General features: G+C 34.0%; 1 protein-coding gene across 1 annotated transcript in view; it reads left to right on the top strand.

Annotated features, from left to right (window-relative positions):
- The first annotated feature begins 2,402 nt into the window (after positions 1–2,402).
- The window catches only part of NDST4 (N-deacetylase and N-sulfotransferase 4), a 290,180-nt gene continuing 267,112 nt past the window's right edge, over positions 2,403–25,470 (top strand). Inside the window, exon 1 of the mRNA XM_004594507.4 lies at positions 2,403–2,844. The gene's annotated coding sequence lies outside the window, so the exon portion shown is untranslated. The remainder of the gene's footprint in view (positions 2,845–25,470) is intronic.

Raw genomic sequence — 25,470 nt, 5'->3', positions numbered from 1 at the left:
TACAGATTAAATTTACACTACATCCGACAAGAGTTCAAGATCACTTATCTGTGGAATGCAGATTAAGTGACTAAACAATGTTTGAAAGAAATAAAAATAATTGAAACTTCATTTTGGCGTGTTTTGTTTTCATGTATCTAGTCTGAGCGTTGTCTGTTTCTTTAACTATTACATAGAGTTATCAGTTTTGTTGGGTTGGTTCCATTCATTTGTAAATATGCTTCCTTTCTTCCTCAATGTTTAGTTTATTTTAGAACAAGCAAGCAAAAGTAAAGAATAGTAAGATGATTTGTTTTCCTTCTGATAAATTTTAATTCTATACCCCTGCAATATTTTTTATAGGAGTTAACATTTGACAGTATTTTAGGGTGTGGCTTAATTATAACATTATTTTTACATTTTAAATAATGCTTATATTTGTAGAAGTGTCTCCTTGTACTCTCAAAGTAATTTCCAATTAATTTTCAGATAATTCAGTTAGTTGTTTCTTCAGATAAAGTGTTGCTTATAGAGTAATATTTGAAACAAAACTGATGACAGCTGCCACTTACTCAGTTAACATCGCCTGCAGTAAGCATCACATTTAAGGATGCAATTATGTTCCATATTTTAATGCGAGGATTTGTAATCAGAATAACTTAGTTTATTCTGTCACTTAATTTCAGCAACGAAAATTATTCTGATGACATGATTTTTTTACAGATCTTGAAATGTAAGTATGCTAATGAGATAGACAAATATGTTACAATATGTTAACATTGTTTTATTTCATTTCCCCTGCTTCTGTAAAAGTAACATTTGAAATAGTTATTAAATTTGAATAGTGAGGAGGAAATATTATTTAGTGAAACTACTAAAATGAAATATTCAATCAGCTTTTAAAAGTTTATTTTATTTTATTCACGTGGTTCTATTATTTCACATGATGTCATTGCAGGAATTAGTGTTTCACTATAATATTAATTGAATATAATTGCAATTTATTCATTTGAAGTTTTGATGTATATCACAATGAAAATTTTGACTTGATCTTCAAGATACCTATAATTATCAAACCTTCTTGCAGGTTTCCAAGAAGTTACTGGATTTTTCTTTGATGATGTTTAAAATGTAATTTTTCACAGTACATTTCCCTTATACATCTAAGAAATGGTTGACTTGTGAACTACCATGTCATAGACTGTATTTGCTATTTATGAATCATTAATATTCTTTCTAATCTCCAGTTGCTGTTATTCCTACCCTCTCTTTAGCGTATGTCCACCACCTCCTGAGCTTGTGCAGAATGACCACACGAGGAATCCTGAACACACTAGAAATATAATGCTGAATTTTGAGGAGCCCCCTCCTATTCCGCATGAAGTCATAGAGGGTCTTACAGTCTTGCCTCAGGTTCATGCAGAACTATTTCCAAGTACGTGCATATATTTACCAGAAGGACACTGGGAATTACACATAATTTGTGGATCTGTCTTCCATCCTATAGATAGCATTGGCCCAAATTATTATTAGCATATCTTGTTCTGCTAAATTAAATGATGAAGACTAAATAAGGCATTGCTACAGAGGATCCTAGGAACTATATGTTCTGGAATGAAGGAATTTACTTGAAAGCATTTCATTTTAATCTTGTGCGTATTCCAATAAAAATGTTAAAAGAAACTTACATAAAGTATAGAAAACTTCTGCACAAATGTCTGAGTTTTCCTGAATTATGAGAAAATAAAGATCATGCAATTTTCATCCTACACTGTGAAGCAACGGTATAATACATGGAGACTTTTGTTGTTGTTGTTGTTAGTGCTGTAAATACAAAATAACTTTCCACAGTAATGCAGCAATTTACTTCAAGGTACAAAGCAATAATACAATAAATACATTTATACACAGCCTTTCTTCTACATTCATTATTGTGTAGAATGCTAATAGCTTTAGCAGTATGTGATTTACTAACATTTCTCCAGCTTTCGGATTGCTCCTTGTTGGCTTTTGTTGAATTCACAATTCATGTATTTAACACAGATCCATCGCAGAAAACACCGTCTCAAACTTTTGTTTTTACGTACTAGAATTCTGTAGTCCAGTGTCAGTGGAGCACAGTGAGATTTTATTATTTAATTTCATGGAGAACCGTCCATCTATACTGTGAAAGATTAGGCAAATTTTCGAAGAGTAGCTAATCAATCACTGTGGCGGGAGAGGATGCAGCGATAGCTGAATTAGCTTCTGTTGGAACAGATTCGTGTGTAAGAGCCACACTGACTGGATGACATCACAGCAGCTTCCAGGTCCTTGAAAGTCTGGAGGATGATTAGCTAGGAGAATTGGCTGCTTCTGCCAATCATAATCCGGCAAAGCTGCCTTTATAGTTCTGTAGATATGAGAGAAAGAGGGAGGGAGGGAAAGACCGAGCACAGCTCAACAAGAGGCAGAGCAGCAGGAGCAGCAGCAGAGCAGGAGCAGCTGGTATTCCGGTGATTAAATAGTTCTCATAGCCTTTTTGCTGTACTGGGTCTGCTCCCTGGTGTAATTCTCTTGTCCAAGAAGGAAGCTGCATTTTAACGGTGTGCTGAACAGAGGTTTGAATCATTCCAGCTGGCTGCTTGTTTTGAAAAGGACAATGTGTGTATAAATAAAAAGACTGTGCTGGAAGAGTTCAGATGCTGGGACTGTCGCTCAAGAGTGTTCTCGGACTGTTGTACAGGCAGACTGCCTGAACTGAAAGCTCCTTCTAATTAACCTGGAGCTAAGTCAACCTGAATACTGGATGTCTCGTGCTAGTACTCCGGATAAATTCAAATTAGAAAAAGAGACTGAAAAAAAAAAAATGAAAATCTTCTCTAGGTAAGTCAATGCTTAATTTCCAGAAATTGTGGTGTGTACAGTTAATGGATATATGTTGCTTAGCTACCTAAACAAGTTAGACACAATAAAGTTTTATTCGTGGAATATTTATGTAAGAAAGGACTCTGCTTTTAAACCATAATCAGTCTCGATTTTCAGCATGTGTGTGCTTACCTGTCACAATGCTTTGAAGAAGTTCTATTGGCACTACAAATGGGAGATAAAATCCTGCCTGAGAACCAGATAGAACTTAAACTATTTTAAACAGTTGCCAGAGCATTTGCATAAAGAAACACTTCAATTGAAAACAATTTTAAGAGTTTTCATATTGAAATTGCTACGTGAAAAGCAGACAGTGGGATTATAGATGTCTCCTCCAGAAGTATTATTAACAATACAGCATTCAAATGACCCAAGATGAGAAGTCCTTTTCTTGGGACCTGAGATTTATAGGCATGCTCTGTTCTAATGGTCTGTTTTAGAGAAACAGCTGTCACAGGCGTTTGAAACTGTATGATAGAATCATAAATTGCTTGAAGAAATGAATGCTTTCTTCCTAGCTCCTGTTCCAAAAGGAAATTCCTAGAACAATATATGCCATATGCTGTGAGAATCTATTCCCAGGAGAACAGAAACAGTTTTTACTTCACACCTGCAAATATATGTAAAACCTTAATGCATAAAATAAGTTGAGGTGAAAACATGTTTAAATAACATATTTTTAGCCCATTCCCTACAATTCTCAGGTGAAGAAAGTTAAATAAAAATGAAACATAAACTTTATTTTTCTTATATTCAGCCCTGATTGAAAACACTGATTTTCAGAGTTGCTATGATAGTACTTCCATGTGATAATGCTTCGTTAATTACAAGATAGATAAGATATACTGGGAGTTTTAATATATTTCTGAAAAAAGTTTAAATCATATATCTCTTTATCATATTACTTTCAAACTCACCTTTGGTTCTATTCATAGTGAATTCTTTTTTCAGGATGTTTTTCGTTGTCATAGGATCATAAGTGTTTTAAAGTGAATTGCATACCAAGAGAAGTATCTGCATTTACAACTCATAGAACTATCTTGCTGATCCACTTTCTCATGGACGAAATACTGGTGTCTCTTGTTGTAAAATGAGATTAAGGAAGACAAAAGTGACTAGAAGTGGTTGAATTTTTCCAAAACTAAGAAGCAGAAAATGTTTTCACAAACAGAGATTTCTTTGAGTGAATAGATAAGAATTTAACTGTGGTATGATTGCTGTCATTTATCAGAGTGAAGAATATTGAACAATCTTATGGCGATAATTATTACACAACATTCACATCCATAGATGACTCCTAACAAACTAATGGAATATTTCTAGAAACTGATTATAAGAATAACTTATTTAAACTCTTCTTGATTGGCAACTGGTCACCACTAATGCTGATAGGAAGCAAATTCTTTCAAAATCTGCAATGCATATGATTTATTTACTGTCACATGAAAATCACTGTTAAAGAAAAAATACAGATGCAACTGAGAAACTTAAGCATTACTCTTAAGTCATGAGGTTTGAAAATCTTTTTTTTTTCAATAATAATGCTAAATATATTTTCAAAAATAATGCTAAATATATGAAAATACTATATACATATATGTAGAAAATTACAACTGGGATTTTTATATTTATCATGTATATGTTCACCCTGCTAATTTTTTAAAATGTTTCATTAATGTGTTAGAACTGTGATGTCTATTATTTGCTGTCTCCAAGTAAAGCACTTTGTCTTTTGGACTAAATTTGTTTCATATTTCAATATCCACTTTAACACAAATTCTTGAAAATGTTAAGTGAATGTTTCTGAAGCAGTATTAACAGTTGTTCCCAGAAGATTTAACGTTCATATGATCCACCTGCAATTCTTGTTTGAGCGATATAGAGGCCTTTGAGAATAAAATTCAAAGAGCAAACTTCCTGTGTTTCATTTAGTAGCAACTGCTCAGGGAGAAGAGCAAAGCCTTTACCATACTGTGTTCAAACTAGATGATTCTGGCTGCTGCCTCCTCCCCAGATTTGAACAGCATCTGGGATAACTTATAAAATAAAACTAGAATATCAGCACTGGCTGGAAGCCAAGACTAAGAAACTGTGTACCCTGGAGACTAATTCTTTCTGATTTGAAATTTATTGATAATGTATTATGTTTACAGTCTAACCTGAAGTGTTTTTTTTTTTCCCCTCCATTCCATACATTTAAAGAAGAGCTATAGATTCTGAGTACACACAAATTTTAAAGTAACCACAGTTTCTATATTGAAGACTGAATGAAATGTTGTATATAAACCTAGCAGAAGCTCAGAACACATAGCATTATGCTCTGGAAAAAATAAAAACAAGGATATAATGCATAGCCTTACCATTATCTTGGAGATGACAGATAAATCAGAAATGCAACATCTCAAAGCAAGGAATTATGAAAATTTTATTGAGGTGACTGGCCTAGCAAAATTTACAGCATAAGTAAGCACATTAAAAGCCATTGTTATAAATATTGTAAGAAACTACACAACAAATGAGAAGGTAAACTCGGATTCATTATATTCTCTAATTAGAGGAGAAAAAGCATGATGATGTCTGTTGATTTATTTTAAGTTCACAAAGTGAGAGAAATGGGTCAGGTGTCAGACACAACACTACTGCCTTCAGCCATCAAGATGTAACATTTATTCAATCTTTCTCTAACACTTGAGAAAAGTTTCAGTGATGCCATTATCCAGGGTGTTAAATACATTCTCCTTTTTAGGCAACTTCAGCAAGCTTCAGAAGTTGGAGGTGTCAACTGCAATTCAGAACATATAAATACAGTCCTATTTCCAAGCTTTCTTTACCTCAGTTTTCAAAGAAATGTTACCACATTCTAAAATTAACAAATCTGAAATTTCTTTTAGAAATCACATTAAACTGCTAACAGATTTCTTCAAAACCTAGAATAGTCTAATATTGAATTTCAAACTCATCAATGACTTTGGCCAGTACAAACAAGTAGATATTTTAGAAATGTCAGCAGTCACTCTTCATTCCTACTGGTAAAACAGTTTGAGGACATAATTTGATGTGTTTATTCTCTTTGAAATAATGGCTTTCAAGTAATACTTCGAGCAAATCTATATGCCTTAGTGTTTTGCAACTAGTTAATGAAAATTTATTTCCTGAACAAGTTATTCATTGATTTCAAAATTTCTGGCACCAACACAAATATATCTTAATGCCATCTACCACAACCTCAGAGAAATACCCCCATGCGAATAATCTTAAAAAGTTTCAAGAGATATGTAACACTTTTCATCAACATTAGATGAATAATCATGATTGCATCATTGAAATTAAGGGAAATTTTGAGTAAAGTTAAAGATTAAATCTATAAATTTTTAAATATCTGAGAAACTGATAAGATGGGAAAACAAAGGTGGCATTTCAGCCAAGTTGTATATTTGAGACTTTTGCACAAAATCAGATTTATACATTTAAATATTACCTTTTAAATATTTGTGAGTTAGTAATAAAAAAGCACTGTTTAGCAAATACACATAAACAGACGCATGTGATACACAAATACATGTACATACATAAAAACTCATTTTTCACCAAATAGACAAATTTCCATTATTGAAAACATTCCAGCATGAAGCGAACTTGTGGCATGTTGTTATAATATTGAAACCTCATTTTTTAAAGTCTATAATTGCATTGTCTTCAACCATAACCAGGGAAAGGTCAAGATCAGTTGGTCAAACTTTGCTCAAACGAAAATAAAAGTATGATCTCTCCCTTTATCCTTCCTCACCTGCTTCTCTCTTTCACTGTTCCCTTCTTTACTCCTTTCCCATTCCCCTCGCCTCCGTTTTTCACTCTGATTTCTCCCTTTGTGTCCTCTCTGCACTCACTCCGTCCCTCTTCCAGATTTCATCCATCCTTCCTCCTCCTCTTTCACATCTCCCGTCTCCTTCATCTTCATCCCCTCCCTTTTCCTGCCTGCTTACATTCCTCCCTCATTCCTTCAGCTCTTCCTCTTTCCTTCCATCCACATTTCCCCCACCTACCTTACCTCTTTCTTTTCTCCCGTCCTCAATTTATTCTTCTTTCATAGTTTCCTTCTTTTTTTAGTGTATTCAGTCTTCCTGCTTTGGCTTAAATGTTTCTTGCACAGTGGGAGACCAAGCTAATGTTAAGTACAGCAGTGATTATTCATCAGCTGGCTCAGTTAAAGCATGGAACCAGTGGTAGAGCTGCACACAAAGGGTAGGTTAAGGTTCACCAAATGGAAAAAGAAAAGTAACATAGAATATGAAATTTACATCAGAAAAGTAATGACACCAGCCTTAACATTATTGGCTGCTCCCCATTTACAAAAGTTGTTTAAAAGAATTCTTTGTTCCCTTTCCACGTACTCTGCTCTAATTGCCAATGGCGTATTTAATACAACTTAGTGGTGAAAATAATAATGATAAATATACATAATCCTTACACTTTATTTATATCCCCTTAGACCGTTTTTAGTTAGTACTTTGAATATAGTAACATTCACTTACAGCCCAAAGATCGCCATGCTAATGGGGGAAAAAAAGAGAGAACAAAAATTATACAGTACATCCAGATGCTTTAGCTTGATTCCATTGCTGAATCAGATATTCACTTATAAACTACTGATCCACACAATTTGTTATGTTTCATCAGACATATCAAAAGAGTTCTGCTTTTTGATGTACTGAATAGTGTGTTTCATGCCTATATAAACATTGTTTAAGCCTCTGAAATAAATATCGCGACACTAAAGAATAATACAAAGAAACAGATGCAGCGAGGCATATGCTCCTATGAGAATGTTGAAAAGTTCTAATTGTATTCATCACAAAAAGTGCAAGTGAATAATTAGAATCAGAATCTAAATTTGGTTTCTTTTTCAATCTTTCACTAACATTTTCATCAATACAATTGAGATTTTAATGTACTAACTCAAATAAAATTAATCACTTATTAATTATTCTCACTAGTCCATGTATGATATTAATATTTCTGATCTCTCAGTTGATGAAGCCAGTTTCCTTGGAATAAGATATTTTTTATTAGCAACAGATATGATGCTAAAATAAAGCAAGAGAAGTTAAGTCAGTTTAGTGCTAATAGTATTATATTTCTCTCTCTGGACATAGTTTTCACTTTAAACAGAATAAAATAGATTTTTCAAGTGTTTGGACAACAGCTTTCATAATGAGAATGATGTTAAGCAATATTTTCTATCATTTAGCACATATCGGTCATCTTTTATGACACTAGGATGAGTGAAATACTATTCAGGAGTTTTGCGTTTCCTTTGGTGGAGGTAGTAAACAATGATGCGATAAGATAGCTATAAGAACTCCAATGTAAACAAACCAAGGTGTGGGTGGTACTAAAAGGAATAAATGGAAACTGTAGATAGAGCTGGCCAAGGAATACTGTCCTGATAAATTGTCACTCACAAAAGATATTCAAATCTTACATGTCAAAGTGGGGAAAATGTGACAAGGATTAACACTGTTTTTTCAAAGATTTATTCATTTTTATTACAGCCAGATATAGACAGAGGAGGAGAGACAGAGAGGAAGATCTTCCGTCGGATGATTCACTCCCCAAGTGAGCCGCAACGGGCCGTTGCGCGCCGATCCGAAGCCGGGAACCCCAGGGTCCCAATGCATTGGGCCGTCTTCAACTGCTTTCCCAGGCCACAAACAGGGAGCTGGATGGGAAGTGGAGTTGCCGGGATTAGAACCGGTGCCCATATGGGATCCTGGGGCTTTCAAGGCGAGGACTTTAGCCGTTAGGCCACGCCGCCGGGCCCCAGGAGTAACACTTTCTTATAAAAAGAGACCTGACAGGTGATGTTTTGGTTCTGTCTAGTAATGATTCTTTCCAGTTCTCTAAAGTTGTTTGGTAAAGTTTAGAATATATGGAATGCTATTTTTTGTTACGTTCTCTGGGAAGCAGAAAAACCAACCCATTTTAGAAATGACATTCTCAATTTCATTTTTATTCTCTATACTATATAAGAGTTTATGCAACTAAACACAGTCAAGCTATTTTTGTCTTGTACAGGTTAAAACCAATGCTACTGATGTAACTCAAGTAGCAGAAGTGTTCTCCAGTTTCAGCCCATTCTCCCACTTTGGTAAAGATAAAAGTGAAAATTTCAAAAGATCATTCAGGTTGTTGCAATGGTGGACATTAATGAATAAAAATCTGAAGGAACCTTACAATTTCTATAAAGTGTATATAAACACAGTATTTTACAAAGAGTAAGTATTAATTCAATCTCCACAACAGCTGATAAACCAGATGCAATACTATTGCAAGCTTAGACTGCATTAATCAAATGCTAGTCTCCATATGAGAGGCAGGTATCTGGTGTTCTGTTTATCACAGATCTGATCTCCTTTATCGAACCAGATATCAGTTGAAAACTGAATGTAAACTGAATGCCCCATGCTTTGTGATTGTGAAACTCAGGTTACCAGTGACACATATCAAGAATATTCTTTTCCGATGTTGCTCTCAATCCAGAGAGGATCATTGGTTTGCTCAAGTTCACACACACACACACACACACACACACACACACACTACAATGGTACCCTTTTAAAGGATGTTTATGCATTTGTAAGTTATTTTAAAATTTTATATAGAAGAAACAAATTTTATGTATTTCATGTATGCAGTTTAATCTCATAATTTCTATTCTCCTCTCTCTGCCTCCTACCTTTGTTCATTTTCTTTACGTTTTCCCAGTAACACAGTTTCAGCTTACTCTATAATCATGAGCTTAACCATCCAATAAATACTGAATGCAACAAAATAGTAAACAGAGTGGCTGGTGTTATGGCATTCTAGTTTAAACCTCTGTCTGTGCTGTCAACATCCTATATATGGGCACTTGTTGAAGTCCCAGCTACTCCACTTTCCATAATGCTCCCTGCTAAGGAGCCTTCTTGCCAACTCCCTGCTGATGTGCCTGGGAATCTGCAGAAGATTGTTCAAGTTCTTGAGTCCCTCCCACAAGTAGGAGAGCCTCCTGGCACTGGCTTCGGATCAGCTCAGCTCTGCCTGTTGCAGCTATTTGGCGAGTGAATCAGCAAATGAATGATTCTCTCTCTCTTTCTTTCTGTGTGTGTTGTGTATCTTATCTCTGTATGTATTAGATTCAATTGAAAATAATTAATTGATTTCTAAAAGGTAGTAAATAGGAAAATTGCAAACTCTCTATGTGTGTCAGTGTACTCATTTAATCAAGAGCTGGTCTGATGGCTAGAATGCCTAGGGTTCTTGACCTTAGCATGAAATTGATTAAGGTAAAATGGTAGCATATATCTCGAACCATGCAGTATTACTAAGAGTTGAAGAAATTGTGAAAATAATTGCTAAAATAAGACTATAGAGGGGCATAAAAGTAACCTTAGTATGAAAAAAATATTTTGCAATATAAAGGAAATTGGATTGTATTGTGTGAAATCAACAGGTTAATTAGGAAACTTATTGTGAAGTTATTTTAATGAATTTACTTAACATAGATTTTCTAAAAATCTACTTGACTTCAGTCAATCAAAGCAAGTAGCACAGGCTGGAGGGCAGCTGTCCAGCAGGTTTCTGAGGAGGAAATGTTTATTTGGACTGTAAGTGGTGGCTACCACACAACTTGTGTTTCCTTGGGCTATGTAAGAGATATGGATCAATATGTTGAAGTGAACACTCTTTGGCCAAAGGTTATAGGCTACAAGGCTAAATAACAAAATCTAGTAAACAACCATTGAGTAAAATTACACAGTGGAAATATATAAATCAAGATGATGATTGCAATATGTAAGAAAACTAAAGACTAAAAAATTATCTAATGCATACCTCTTGAGGAAAATAAGATCTGTTATTTAAATTTAGAGTCTTTAGAATGTTTTGAGCCACTGTTAAGAGGAACATGTCTGACCAACACAGGTATGAATGCAAAAGATAATTATAAACTTGTAAATGTTAAAAAAAGGTTATTTCGTTTAATTATGTACTGTAAAAATTGAATATAACAGTTGTCTGAACAAGTGGAAATTTATGTGAAAATGACATGGCATTATGATGCAGCTGAATTCACTGATAACATTGGATTCTACTAACTGGTTACTACTTAACTTTTGACCTTACGGATGACACACTCCTGGAAAGTTAAGCAACATTCCCATGACCCAAGTTCATGATTTAAGCATGTTTTACTATTGCCTCTAACAACTGCTGGCAAACCAAATGCTGATGATCAAAACAACCTTCCCAGTACTAACTTGAATCAAATTTCATTGACCAACATTTTAATCTGAGTTAAAATACTCTTGGAAAACTAACTGAAATCCAGACATCTTAAAGAAAGACCATGATTAGAGGAGAGAAGGGGAAACACTTATGGTAGGTTTCAGATGTTTTACCTTGATTGTATAGATGCCAGAAAAAACAGAAACACAGAACTGGAATAGAGTGATAATCTAGGCAAGAGTTCAGAACCTGGAATTTGATAAAAAAGCAAGTATGCTTCTTATTCTGTAATCTAAGCTGAGTGTTCATTCTAAAACATTGCTCCACATCCTTTGAATGGAAACACACAATGCCTTCTCTGCAACGACCTATTTGCTGCTCAGGGACTCCTTGCCACAGAATGTATTCAGCTGCCTTAATGTACAAGTTATAAATGTCAACCTAGACTGCACAAACAAATAAATCAGTTATATTCTGGTTCACCAAAAAGTGCTTATTTATTTAAAAATTATCTTTTGTGTTCAATATTTAAGTTAAAACATTTATACTCCTTCTATTTCTTTTTTTCCCAAATACATTTTAAAATCCAAATGATGTTTTACATTTCATAATCTCTCAGTATTTTCTACCAAAAAGACTTGCTAACTGTATTATTTCGGTACAGTGCCTGGGGTTCTTTTAAAGCATTAATAAATGAATGTTGTAATACTTCCAGATTCCACTCAAAAAGTATTAAAATAGTAACATCTCAGGAAAAGTTGCTTCTGATAAGTAGGAGGATATTTGAAATCATTCCAAATTTCTTCTGAAGAACATTGACTGAGCTTTTCCATACTCTGAAAATTATGTGGCCTTGATTAGTTTTGAGAGTGGAATAGAATGACAGGAGGATGTATTTATACATGCCTAACTATATTGCTTCCAGTTATGACAAAGTTAGTGTTTTGCTTGATATTACCTAAAAGTGAAAATATCATGAAATGTTAGCCATTACAAATGAAAAACACCAGGGAAGACAGTGCAAAAGAATGAAACTTCTCTTTCTGATAAGTATTTGGTAATTTTGAATAATTTTTTTGATTTAAAAGAACTAAGCAAGAGGTTTACACAGTAGGTATGAAATATATAAAATTTTAATTAGAAAATAATCTAAAGAATATCTCAGTATTTCTATTTCAGTAAAGTGCTTTTATGTCTTATGTATGGCAAATAAAATTCCAGTTCTTGATATATGGAGTAGAAATGCAGAATCTTAGAAATGGACAGTGAGATATAGAACTAACCAGAAAGTATGGGTTTATTTACTTGTGTGAATTAAACTGGTCATCTCACTTCCTGCCCATTATAGTCCTCAGTTATTCATTGAGTTTTTTGAATAGTAATTTTAACAGTTTGTATTTATATCCATTTTTACACAGAATACTGGTGGGAGCTAAACACTATTTGTATTTAATGTCATGGATTGTTATAAACGGAATAGTTAAAATAATAAATTTGCCTATATTTATTTCACCATAACATAAACTAACAAAATAAAGCTGCAAAAAATGATAAATTTTGATCAATGCTATTTTCTACTTCTAGTAATTAATTTCAGCAACACAAAAAATCAAATGTATATACATGCATTTGGATAATTAAATAATATGATAAAAATAATCTTGCTAGTATTTTCTTTAAAATAGCTAGTAGGGTGGCTATTCAATACAAAAATATAGATGCTTTAAATTTTTTTGACATTTGTGTACTGACCTCTTTATTATATAGTAAATGTTTATTACCACAGTGTAAGAAAATTGTATTTATAAGAATAAAGCAATAGCTCACACCAATTCAGAAAGAGAATAGCATAAATACTACAGTTATATCTTCATGAAATTGTATGTCAATTTATCATGTGATCCTAATTGTTTTACTGGTAGTAACACATTAAACTGATGTAAAAGTGTCATTTCATATAAATTGTTTACACTTATACAAGCAATGGTTTTCTCAGTTATTACCTGAAATTCAACTTTTATTTTATTTTATTTTAAAGTTTTATTTATTTTTATTAGAAGGTCAGATTACAGAGAGAAGGAGAGATAGAGAGGAAGATCTTGCATCCACTGGTTCACTATCCAAGAGGCTGTAATGGGACTGAGCTGATCTGAAGCGAGGAGCAAGATTTTTTGTGGTCTGTCATGTGAATGCCGGGTCCTAAGAATTTGGGTTGTCCTTGACTGCTTTCCCAGGCCACAAGCAGGGAGCTGGATAGGAAATGGGACAGCAGGGATAGGAACTGTTGCCAACATGGGATACTGGCACGTGCAAGGTGAGGAGTTGAGCCACTAGGTTAAGGCTCCAGATCCCAAATTTTATTTTAAATGTTAGGCAAATTTATTGTCTCCTTCATTTATTCATAGTCAAGTAAAACTTTACATTCTAGCTTCTTTCATTCACCTCTTCTCATGATTTTCTTCCATCCAATATCTCTGATATGAAATGTGTATTTCCTGTTTATGGCTAATTACGTCTATGATTGTGTATTGAGACAATTAACAAGTATGTAAATTGATACTAAATGTAACAATCATTTTTCATAGAATGATTATTAATCTGAACCAAAGCAATTAAAAGTTGATGGCAATAATTTTGTTGTTTCTGGTTATAAGCTGATTTATCTTCACTGTATATAGAAATGCTCAGAAAATGAACACTCTAGTGCTACTCTATGTGCAAATTGTCCCTGATATTTTTCTTCCAGTTTCTGGGTATAGTTTCATCTTCTCTTTCATATTTCACTTTCTTCTCTTTTATAAAACCAAATTCTTCTGTTTTTCTGTGACAAAAACAATTCAGATTCCTCTCCAAATGTCCTGTTGGCCTCTGTCCACAGGCCTCTTTCCATTCTGAAAATTCAGCATTTTATCAGTAGATTTCTCACTTGTTTCAAAAACTGTATTCTTCATAATAACAAAGTTTTGTAGTTCTATGATTTTATTCCCTTTCTCTCCTCGTCTACTTTCTTTTCTTCCTTTTTTTCCCTTCTTTTACTTGACAGAGAGATGGAGAAGGGCAGAGAAACAAAACAGATCTAGTTCCAGGAGTTCCAATCAATTTTTCCTTGTTTGTGACAGAAACCAAAGTGTCAGAAATCATCTGCTGTGTTTCAAAGAGGCACTATCAGGAAACTGGATTTGAAGTGGGACTAGGGTATGAACATAGGCAATCCAAAATGGGATACAGACATGCCAAGCAACATCTTAACCACTAGACAGAGCACCTGCTCTTTTTTTCTTTCTGCTAACAGGGATTCTCTTCCTCCTCAACTCCATTTGTCTGACCTCATGACACCATTGGTCTAATTTTTCTAATGACAAAGTACTTTCCTGATTGACGAAGTCAGCATAACATTTCAATTTTTTTCCTCAACTCATATATAACATTCGGTACTTGACCAGCAACATGTTTATATCTGGCTTACCTCTTCATGACTCTCTTACAATAATAACAACTTAGATTGCGCTATTCCCTAAGGTTTTTTTTTTTTTTTAAAGATTTATTTTATTTTCATTACAAAGTCAGATATACTGAGAGGAGGAGAGAGAGAGAGAGGAAGTGGAGCTGCCGGGATTAGAACCAGCGGCCATATGGGATCAAGGCAAGGACCTTAGCCACTAGGCCACGCCGCCAAGCCCCTCCCTAAGGTTTTAATGGTATGTTTCTCTCCTCTTCACACACACATACACTCACACACATTTTTTCACGGTATTGTGAGAATCCTTATTTTGTATTTACGTATGTATTTCATCAGTACTTTCACTCAATTTCACTCATTATCATGGATTTTCATATTCATTTGTATTTTCAATCCCCAAAAGTATTCCATTTCTATCTTTTTGAAAGCCTACTGGACATTGCTTTCTAAATATCTCATGGACATTCAAGAAATATTATTGAAATACAATTGCTAGAATTTATTTTATCTTTACACATATTGTCTGCTTCCATGTGACTTTGTAGCTTTGGTACTATTTACTTATTATGCTGACTGTATTTATGTTTTTAATCCAATGCATCATAATATAGGATCTCATTGCTTTTGCTGAGTAGGTACAGTGGCTTTCAGGTGAGTGGTGCAGCTGGCACTTAGAAAGCACTCAATCAGTACTGAGTAATTGGTTATGAAAATCTGAAATCTTTGGGTAATTCATGTTCCCACTTCTGTAAATCAATCAATCACAAATCTTAGCATGTCCATCTTTCATGTTGCAAGACAGAATGAATTCAAATGAAAGAACTCACAATCTTATGCCTAGCCAAAAAAAAAAAATTACTATTTCCCTTAGCTGATACAGTAAATCGTATCTTGTTTTCTGAATTTGAAGCTAACTGATCAACACAGAGGTAAATTAGAGAATGGAGATGAGAAACAAAAGAAAAGTACGCAACATTTTGCAGAGAAGAATTATTGTCCTCGGAGGATTTCCAGAGTCATGTTTGGGTACATGGGATATGAAGAGTATAGGAACAGTCAATTTTAGAAATGGCATTTTGCTTCTGAGTTGCAACTAATTTTTTGATGTTTAAGCAATAAAAGAGAGAGGCAGAATTACTTTGAAATTACATTACTGTTGCTCTCAGACTGTGTTTTCTAAAAGTACCCTACTGTGTTATGCACATTGGGCTACACATTTGTAAGATCCAGAAAGTTACACACAAATGTCATGAAACAGCATGATCTTTTTCAAATAGACTTCAATTTTAAGGAAAGATTCTGATTACCAGCAAAATTTTATGTAAGACAGTGTTTCCTTATTCTTGCCCGAATCCCATATGCATAGCCTACTCCTGATAGCATTCTATATAATCAATAAACCAATGTGACACATAATTACCAACCAATGTCCCTCCTTTTAATTAATATTCACTCTTGATGGAGTATGCGCTATGTATTTCACAAATGTTGACCTGAATCTTTCATTATACTCTGAATTATTTCATTGTCCCCTATCCTTGTGTTCACCTATTCATCCTTCTCATTCTCCACTAAAAATCCTAATGGTTACTAATCTCATTCCCCTATACACATTAAATCATATCTCAGTTATTGATATTATCCAATGTAGTATAAGAGCTATATAACTATTATCATGCATTGTTAGGGAATAGTGACCAGCAAAAACAAAAATAATCCATATTTGTTAAGTATAGATGCAACCGTGATGAGCCTAACTATACAGTTCATGAATAAGATATCAGATGAACAAAAGTTCTGTAGTAAGACTGAGGATTTGTAGATGTTTTGTATGCTAGGTCTGGATATACCTGGATCTGATGTAGTGATTTTCATGTGGCATATTTAAGTTTAATTTTGTAACATTCAAAATTTTTCCAATATATGTATAATGTGAAAATTGGAATTTTTATGTTCACTAAAATAAATTTCTTAGAAAATACTCTTCTATTTCCCCAGAACTTTAAAAAGTATTCCCATATTTTTCAGTTTAGGGTCACTGAATGCAATTAAATTGAAGACAATAGGTTACCATTATGAATTTATGTTAACCTTAAAATATTGACAAATATTTCCTGCCATTTTGAATATGACCGATCTTATGTAAAAGCAGAGTTTAACTCAACTTCTTTTCACTGGATATTTGCACAATGTCTTTCATTTAAAATTTTTTTAAAACCTACAATTTCTAGAAACGTCAAATTTATCTCATATTATTTGTTACAATTTAATCCACAATTTTATCTTATTTTTTTTTTTTTAAGATTTGACTTATTGGAAGGGCAGAGTTGACAGAGATTGGAGAGAAAGAGATATGCTATCTGCTGGTTCATTTCCTAAATGGCTGTATCAGCAAAGTCTATGCCAGTCTGAATTCAGGGGTCAGGAACTCCAACTACATCTCCCAAGTGAGCCTTCTTCCGGGTATTAGCTAGATGATGGAGAGGAAGCTGAACACATGAGATCTGAACCAGCACTCCTGAATGGCTGGATGCCACTGCTGCCTCACAACGCCAGACCCCACTTATTTGGTTTGAAGTTGCAAAACAAATACACAACTGTTGCTTACTGATGTAGCAATAAAATCATGGCCTTTTCACAGAAAAAGATGAGATTGTTAGAACAGACTCCTACTTCATTTAGTCCTTCTTTCTTTATACTATTCTTCCTATTTGAATTATACAGTAATTGTCAATGTGCTAACACTTTAGTATTATATTATTCACTGAAGTTCATTGAGATTAACATTTTTACCAGTTTTATTTTCACTATGTCTAGCAATCTGAATAGTGTTTCTATGTTAAGAAATCTATGGTTTTGTGTGTCATATACATAAATATTTGTATATCTGTGTGTGTGTGTGTGTGTGTGTGTGTGTATATATATATATTTCCTAGTCCAATAACTAGCAAGCCAACTGAAATCATTTGTTGTGATACACTCCCAGCAGACTGTAAATCAGAAATCAATGGTCAAAAGGTAGATCAAGTGCAAATTGTATTGAGATCAGAATCTTCACCAAAATCCACGCTCCAGGTGGATCTGAAGTCCAACCCAAGTCCCAGTACTGTTTCTTTTTGCAGTATTTAGCATTTGATTGTTTTTCCAAACATACTTTCATAATTTTTATGTGTCTATATGTTCTTAACTTTAATTTGAGTAGAATTATGTGACTAAATTTTCTTAAGGACTAAGTTTTGGATTGCACTTTCTAACCTCTTTGACGTTAGCATTTCAGTTACAAAGTGTGTCTTATATTTAGTGTTATTTGGTACTTATTTCTGTTATAGCTATTGAAAAAAATGTTCATCCTTCAACATACTTTTCTGAACAAATATTAATTACTATTTGCAAAAACTAACTTTGGAGAAAAAATAAAACCATGACAGGAAACAAAAACTATTATTGTTTTTTGCACTTAGTAAGGATGGTTAACTTGAGTATATTTCATGGTATACACAACCTCTTAATGATCTATTATCTTGAAAATCATTTACAAAGAAGCTGCATGTGAACTCATATCGTTACAGATTCTCAGGCAAATGATAAATTGTGGTATGCAAACCAAAATATATTCAGATGAGCAGTGTATGTGAGTTTTTTTGAAACACCTCCTTTGCAAATAAATCATCATGTCACCCTAAATGGAAATTGTAACTAGTGTAATACATTATTAGAAATAATAGTTCTTTTGTTTTAGGTTTCCATCTCATACCTGCAAAGTAAAAGGACAGCTGAATAATTTTGTGTATTTTCTTTTGTATATAGTTTTATTAATTCATTTTATGTTAATCACATTTCTTAAGATATTAAAACTTACTAAACACCTAAACAGATTTTTGGGAATGTCCTTTTTTGTAAACGAAGATATTACACAGACTTATCTGCTTAACATGGGAATGTAAACCTGAAACATTGCTGTATTCCACAAAAGCCGGTACATATTATGTGTAGTTAAGAAATAAACTAAAGCTAAGGTAATGGTAATTTGAAACAAGAGATGATAGATTTGTGTTGTGTGTCTGTGTTTGGATTACAGGTATTATGTAGAATTTTTGGGTTGAAAAGATTAGCAGAATGTCACATTCTTTTATGTATTTTCTTTGGTACATAATAAAAATAAAAATGAAGATGCATAAAAAATAGAAAAGTTCAAATAAGAAACTGCATCAACAACATAAAATGACTATTGAAATATGAAGGCATGGACTAAAATATCTCATAAGGAACTGTAACATAATTCATATTTTAATATTAAGATTATTGATCTTTCACTGATGTCAACAAGATGATATTCACCAAGGATATAAAGTTACCAGTACTAATGGATACATCTAAATAGCACTTTCTTTTATTTGTTACCCTGTCAGCTGAGAACAGGTGCTGCTGATCTGTTTTTGTATCAAAGCAAGAACACGTCGCCCTCTAGTGTTGTAAAAGTTGGGAGACCCAAAGTGTAGAAGCATTTTTAGAAAGCCAAAGACTAAATTTTTTTTTCAAATAAATGTGATATATCAGTGCAGAAGTTATTCTTTTATACTCCTAGAAAAAAACAACGTCAGTCATGTTTTATTATCTTTTTATTATCAGTGTTATAAAAAGTGTTGACTAGATTGAAAAAACTTCATGTTAATATTTTACTTATTCCTAATTTTAATTATATTTTAACTTACAATTTAGGGTGACTACTTTACAATGTCAGAAAAGATACATTTCATTATCTGAACATATTTAAAATCACTTTGACTTGTAGTAAATTAGCTCTAAGTGAAATGCTTGTCATTTGTCAGGAAAATAAAGGACACAGTTGTGTAGAATCCCAGCAAAAGAGGAGTATATAAAACACCAATGGTATATCCACTCCATGGAATACTACCTAGCCATTAAAAAGAAGGAAATGTACCCATCTGCAACCAAATGTACCCATTATGCTCAGTGTAACAGATCTATCCCAGAAGGGCAAATATCGTATGTTCTCTCTGATGTAAGACATTCATTATGCAAAATACAAGATTAATAGCCTTTTCAATACTATTTTTGCTGTGTCTTAGGCAGTTTATATTTTTGTTTTTATTTTAATTCAGTTTAAAAAATTGTTTTTTTTTTATTTATTTCTTCACTAATAGGTCAGACAATAGCATCATTTGCTTCAGGAAAGTCTTTGATTTTCTTTTTCATTTCTTCAGTGACCCATTGGTCATTCACTACCATGTTATTTAACTTCAAAAAAGTACTATTGTTTAAAAAATAAAAATAAAAAATAATGAATAAGAGTTGGTAAGTGTTAGAGAAAAGCAAACACAATATTGATGTTTCCAGAACTGAAAATGATGCAACATGTAAAGCGTAAGAACAAGATGAAAGAGATTTGCAAAATAAAATTCAGTATCTCGATCCTGGATGACTGCTTGCACTTGGACAGCAGTGCGTGTCAGAAAATATTTTGAAACTGGTTTCAAAAGTGCAGGCCACATGTCCAATTCCTCCTGATTATCCTTGCCCTCCTCACAGTGGCTGAGTCAATCTGAGACCTGGTGTGGTATAACACTTTCAGTTCCAGTTGCCCATCACTCTGGGTGCTCTCCAGGGCCCCATGGACTCTGTCCACCATGTTGATAAATGCAGCTCTGTTCTCCGCCTCTACAGCCAGAGGTGGCAGTGGAGGCCAGGTGAAAACTAAAACTAAAACAAGTGACTTGAGCATCCTCAGGCAGAATACTGGGATGGCAAGGGAGGCTGGCCCCTCTGAGAGCTGTGGTTTGATTTTTTAAAATTTATTTATTATTTTAAACTCATTAGTTACATTGTATTATGTAACACAGTTTCATAGGTACTTGGATTCTCCCCACCCCTCCCCAAACCCTCCCACCATGGTGGATTCCTCCACCTTGTTGCATAATCACAGCTCAAGTTCAGTTGAGATTCCCCCATTGCAAGCGTATACCAAACATAGAGTCCAGCATCTTATTGTCCAGTCAGCACAATCAGTAATTGCAAAAACATGGAAGCAGCCAAAATGCCCATCAGCAGAGGATTGGATAAGAAAGCTATGGTTCATCTACTCCATGGAATACTACTCAGCTATTAAAAAAACCAAAATGCAGTTCTTTGTGGCCAAATGGGCCAAACTGGAAACCATAATGCTAAGGGAAATGAGCCAATCCCAAAAGGTTGAATACCACATGTTTGCCTTAATTTAAGATGACACGATGTTATGTATAACGTGTTATGTTAGGTTTGTTATACGTTGTGGTTTGATTTTAATGCAGTTAAATTAGTTTAGGATTTGCAGAAGGGTTTAGTTAGCCATAAAACCTTTACAATCCATTAGAGAAAGCCTTTCATGCTGCCCCCAGCCTGAAAAACAAAGAGTTTGGGACCTTGGACATAAATCCTTTGCCCTTAAGTGGATTCTGGATAGTTAATCCTGCTTGTAGGGCCATGGTTCAGGGAAGCACTAGTCTGTACCAGTGCTCAAGGGCTCGGGGGCAACAGAACAGGACTGCACCACCCCAAAGTAGAAGACTATTATAGCTGGAATCTCAAACTAAAATGAACACAAGCTCAACCAGATAACCAGGGAGAAGACCATGAGTATATGATGGGGACATAAGATATATAGATAGCAAAATACTGTAATTACCCAGAAAAATGTACAGAGATCTAGTTTAAGCTTAATTATGAATCATTATTTCCAATTCTGAGCAAGTCATCAGGAAAGAAAGATTGATATTTCAGAACACAGCAGGGAATAAACAAAAAGCATTTAGTTTGGAAGAGTTTCCTATTGTCTTTGGCAAAAATGAAGCAAGAGATTAGGTTAAAATTCCTTGGATTTGGAAAATATTGCTGGAATGGAGTCAGCTTCTCTCCCTGGGTTATTTTGAATCAACTCAACAACTTAATCCTCACTTCATGGATTTTCTGATAAAGTCAGATTGCAGAGTTAGATTGTGGTGCTGCAACCTAATTTTAAGTGAAAAAGATAAGCTACAGTTATACTGTACAATTACATGAGAAGCTTTGTGAAGTGATGCTTGTTTTTTCCCCTTCAAGTTTAGGGGTTTCAAATTTTACATATTTTCATAGTGTGAAATACTTACAAATTTTGCTGCAAGAGGTGTTAGTGTGATTTTTTTTAAACATTTCACATTACCTTTACAGAGATAACTTTTTAAAAAAGAACCTATATACTTGGCAGAAAGTTGTTAATCAGATTATATTTAAGCAAGGAAGAAAATCATGATATTGCATGTCTTCATTCACTTTTTGTAGCTTCCATTTAAATGTTGATGTGGAGAGTAAAGAAAATGGAAGAAGTTTAAATATTGTGATAGCGACTGGCTGATTAATACCAGCATTCTCACATCGAATCCATTAGCAGGCTTTTAAAGTCACTCATTGTGAAAAAAAAACACAAAGTCATCAAAAGGAAAATATTTTCTGGGGATGAAAAAATGAAGAACAGATTAAAGAAAAGATTTTAAATATTTTGGGTGTTTGGATCATGTTGTGAGGTACACTTGAATTTATAGCTTTATTGACAAAATAAAGATTTTTAAAGATTTTTATTTTATTTTTATTTAAAGGTCATATATTACAGAATGATAAGGAGAGACACGACAGTCTTACAACAATTGGTTCACTTCCCAGATGCCCAAAATAGCCAACGCTCAGTTGATCAGAAGCCAGGAGCCAGAAACTTCTGGGTCTCACACGTGGGTGTAGGATGTCTTAGATGTAAGCCATATTCAGTTGTTTTCAAAGTCCATAAGCTGGGAGCTGGATCAAAAGTGAACCATAAGGGACTTTAACTAGTAGACTCTTTAAAAAAATTAGATGATAATTGAATGACTTAGAAAAGGTAATTTTTTCAAAAAAGCATAAGTACACTATCTCTATTTAAATATGCTGACTCTTTTGCAGCTATGACTTTTTTTTTTAACTTGCACTTTATGCCAGTGTGGTTGTCAATGAAAACAACAGAAACGCTGAGAGAGCTTAATAGAACTTTCAGGGACCAAATTTAGGGATATCAACAAATTCTTTTTCACGACTGCTGAATCAACATAAGGTATTTTGAGAACTGATTCAGGATCATTAGAGATCACATTTATTAAAAGCTAAAATCTTTGCCAATACGTGATTAGCTAATTTTTGACAACTAATATACAGAGCAAAAAATTTGATGTGTGTGAACCAGACAGATGCTTTGAAACTTCATTGTTATTTAGAGCCCTTGCATATTCTACTGAGGAATTATGGTTTGTCTGCACACTAACTATTGAATTTTTTATTTAGTGAAGGGAAAAGCTAGCAATTATAATTTTAAAGTGTGTCTTTGTAAAACATAAAAGAAAGTTAAGATGAAGGAGACAAGATGGCAGCAACAGGATGAGGGAGGAAAGGGTGAGAATTATACAGTTAAGACTGCATGTGGAAAACACATGAAATCTCCATTTATAGAAATATTTTTAAACGTGGACATTTTTTAAAGTCAGGTTATGTAACTTGAGTTATCAGGAGCTTTTTAAGTCATATTTGTTATTCTTTTGAACATAACCCAATACAACAGATCAAATTACAATGATATACACACACACACATAGAGACTCAAAACATGCTTATCTTTGTTACTGTTTGTGAACTATGATGATATTTCTATTAAAGTCCATTTTATCTTTTTACATATTGGTGATCTATAATTTGAACATGCCATATAGCAATTGAAGGCATTTGGGGAGGGAACCAGCAGATGAAAGATTTTTCTCCATATCTCCCCTTCTCTCTGTAAATCTGAATTTCCAATAATGATAAATCTTTTTAAAAAGATTCCATTTTCATGGCTGAGTGCTATTCGTATTTTCTGTATCTAGTCATCAGCTGATGGACATCCACACTGATTCAGTTTGAAGTGCGATTTTTCCTGGCCGTTAACAGGGAGTTGAAGCAGAGTTAGGCTTCCTGGACTAGAACCAGTGCCCAAATGAAATGTCAGTGTTGCCACAATGCCATATCTGCGGTCCCCTTTGCTCATTGCTTAACAGGAATAATTGTTCAGGCGCTGCCCTTTCTTGAGCTCTTTATAGAATCCAAAAATTAATCCTTTGTCACCTCTGTAGCTTGCAGTTTTCTCCATGCTGTAATTTATCATTTCACTTTGTTAAATGTTTCCATTATAAACAATCAGCCTCTTATGGATGATTGGTAAATGAATTACATAACAAGATCTTATTACAGAAGGTATAGGTAAGCATGAAGTGACATAGAGTAAAATTCGCACGTAATTACCCTAGATCTGACATCATACAACCTTACATTAGAGCAGACATATGATATGTGACCTTTTGGGATTAACTCATTTCCCTTAGTTTATGGTCTCTAGTTTGGCCCATTTGGCCACAAAGTATTGTGTTTGATTTTTTTAAATAGTTGACTAGTATTCCATAGTGAAGATGAACCACAGTTTTTTTTCCTTTTTTTCCAGTCCTGTGTTAATTGGCATTTAGGTTGATGTTCTTGTGATTGTTGATTGCATGTTGCTTTCTCGTGTGACAGGTCTTTTGGATACATGCCTAAGAGTGATATTGCTGGCTCATATGGTGGATTTTTAATTGCCCAATTGTTCTCCATACTGACTTCCATAGTGGTTGCAGCAGCCTGCATTCCCACCAGCAGTAGAACAGGGTTGCTTTTTCTCTGCAACCTGGCCAGCCGGTATTGTTGGTAGTTTTCTACATGTGGGCAATTCTTTTTGGCATTTAGGGGAACCTCAGTATTGTTTTTATTTGAATTTCGCTAATTGCCAGAAAGCTTGCTAATCTTTTTCATGTGCATGTTAGCCATATGAATTTGCTTCTTTGTGAAATGTCTGTTCATTTCCCATGCCCATTTCTTGACTGGTCTGTTTGTTTTGATGTTATTATTCTTCTGGAGTTCTTAGTATATTCTGGAAATTAGCTCTTTTGCTCCTGTGTAGTGTGTAAAGATCTTCTCCCATTCTGATGGTTGCCTTTTTACTTTGTTGGTTGTTTCCTTTGCTGTGCAGAAGCTTGTTAGCTTAATGCAGTCCCATGTGTTTATTTTGGTCTTGATTTTCCTTTGCTTTTTGGAAGTCATTGCCTACACATATGTCTTGCAGAATATTTCCAGCTTTTTCTTCCAAAGGTTTGATGGTTTCTAGGTGTAGGTTTAAATCTTTTATCCATTTATATTTGATCTTTGTGTATGGTGAAATGTGTGGGTCTTGCTTCTTATTTCTTGTTTCTTGCTTCATATTTCTCTAGCCTAATAACCAGTTGTCCTAGCAGCATCTATTGAAGAAACCTTCCTTTTTTCCTGGATTTTTTCTGTTTTCTTGTTGAAGATTAGATAGTTGAGCATGTGTGGATTTCCTTCTGTATTTTCTATTCTACTTCATTAATTTACCTCTCTGTTTCAAAATGTGGAGAAACATACCATGCTCCTGAATGGACAGTCAACCTAACCAAAATGTTCAAATTACCAAAAACAATATATACATTCAACAATGAAAATAATAAGAACTTTTTTTCACAGAACTGGAAAAATAATACAAAGATTCATCTGGAAACACAAAAAAATGCAAGTAGTCAGAATCATCCTGAAAAATAAGAAAATAGCGGGAGAGATCACAATCCTAGATATTCGGACATATTATAGAGCATTAGTTACCAAAACAGCCTGGTACTGCTACAGAAACAGAGTGGTATTGTTTTTGTTGCTTACCATTGCTTCAACTATTTGGGATATTTTGTGTTTTCCTATGAATTTTAACAGCATTTTCTCTAGATGGGAGAAAA

This window comes from Ochotona princeps, chromosome 7, assembly GCF_030435755.1.
Source record: "Ochotona princeps isolate mOchPri1 chromosome 7, mOchPri1.hap1, whole genome shotgun sequence".
Classification (NCBI taxonomy): domain Eukaryota; kingdom Metazoa; phylum Chordata; class Mammalia; order Lagomorpha; family Ochotonidae; genus Ochotona; species Ochotona princeps.
This window is presented reverse-complemented; position numbering and strand designations above follow the sequence as displayed.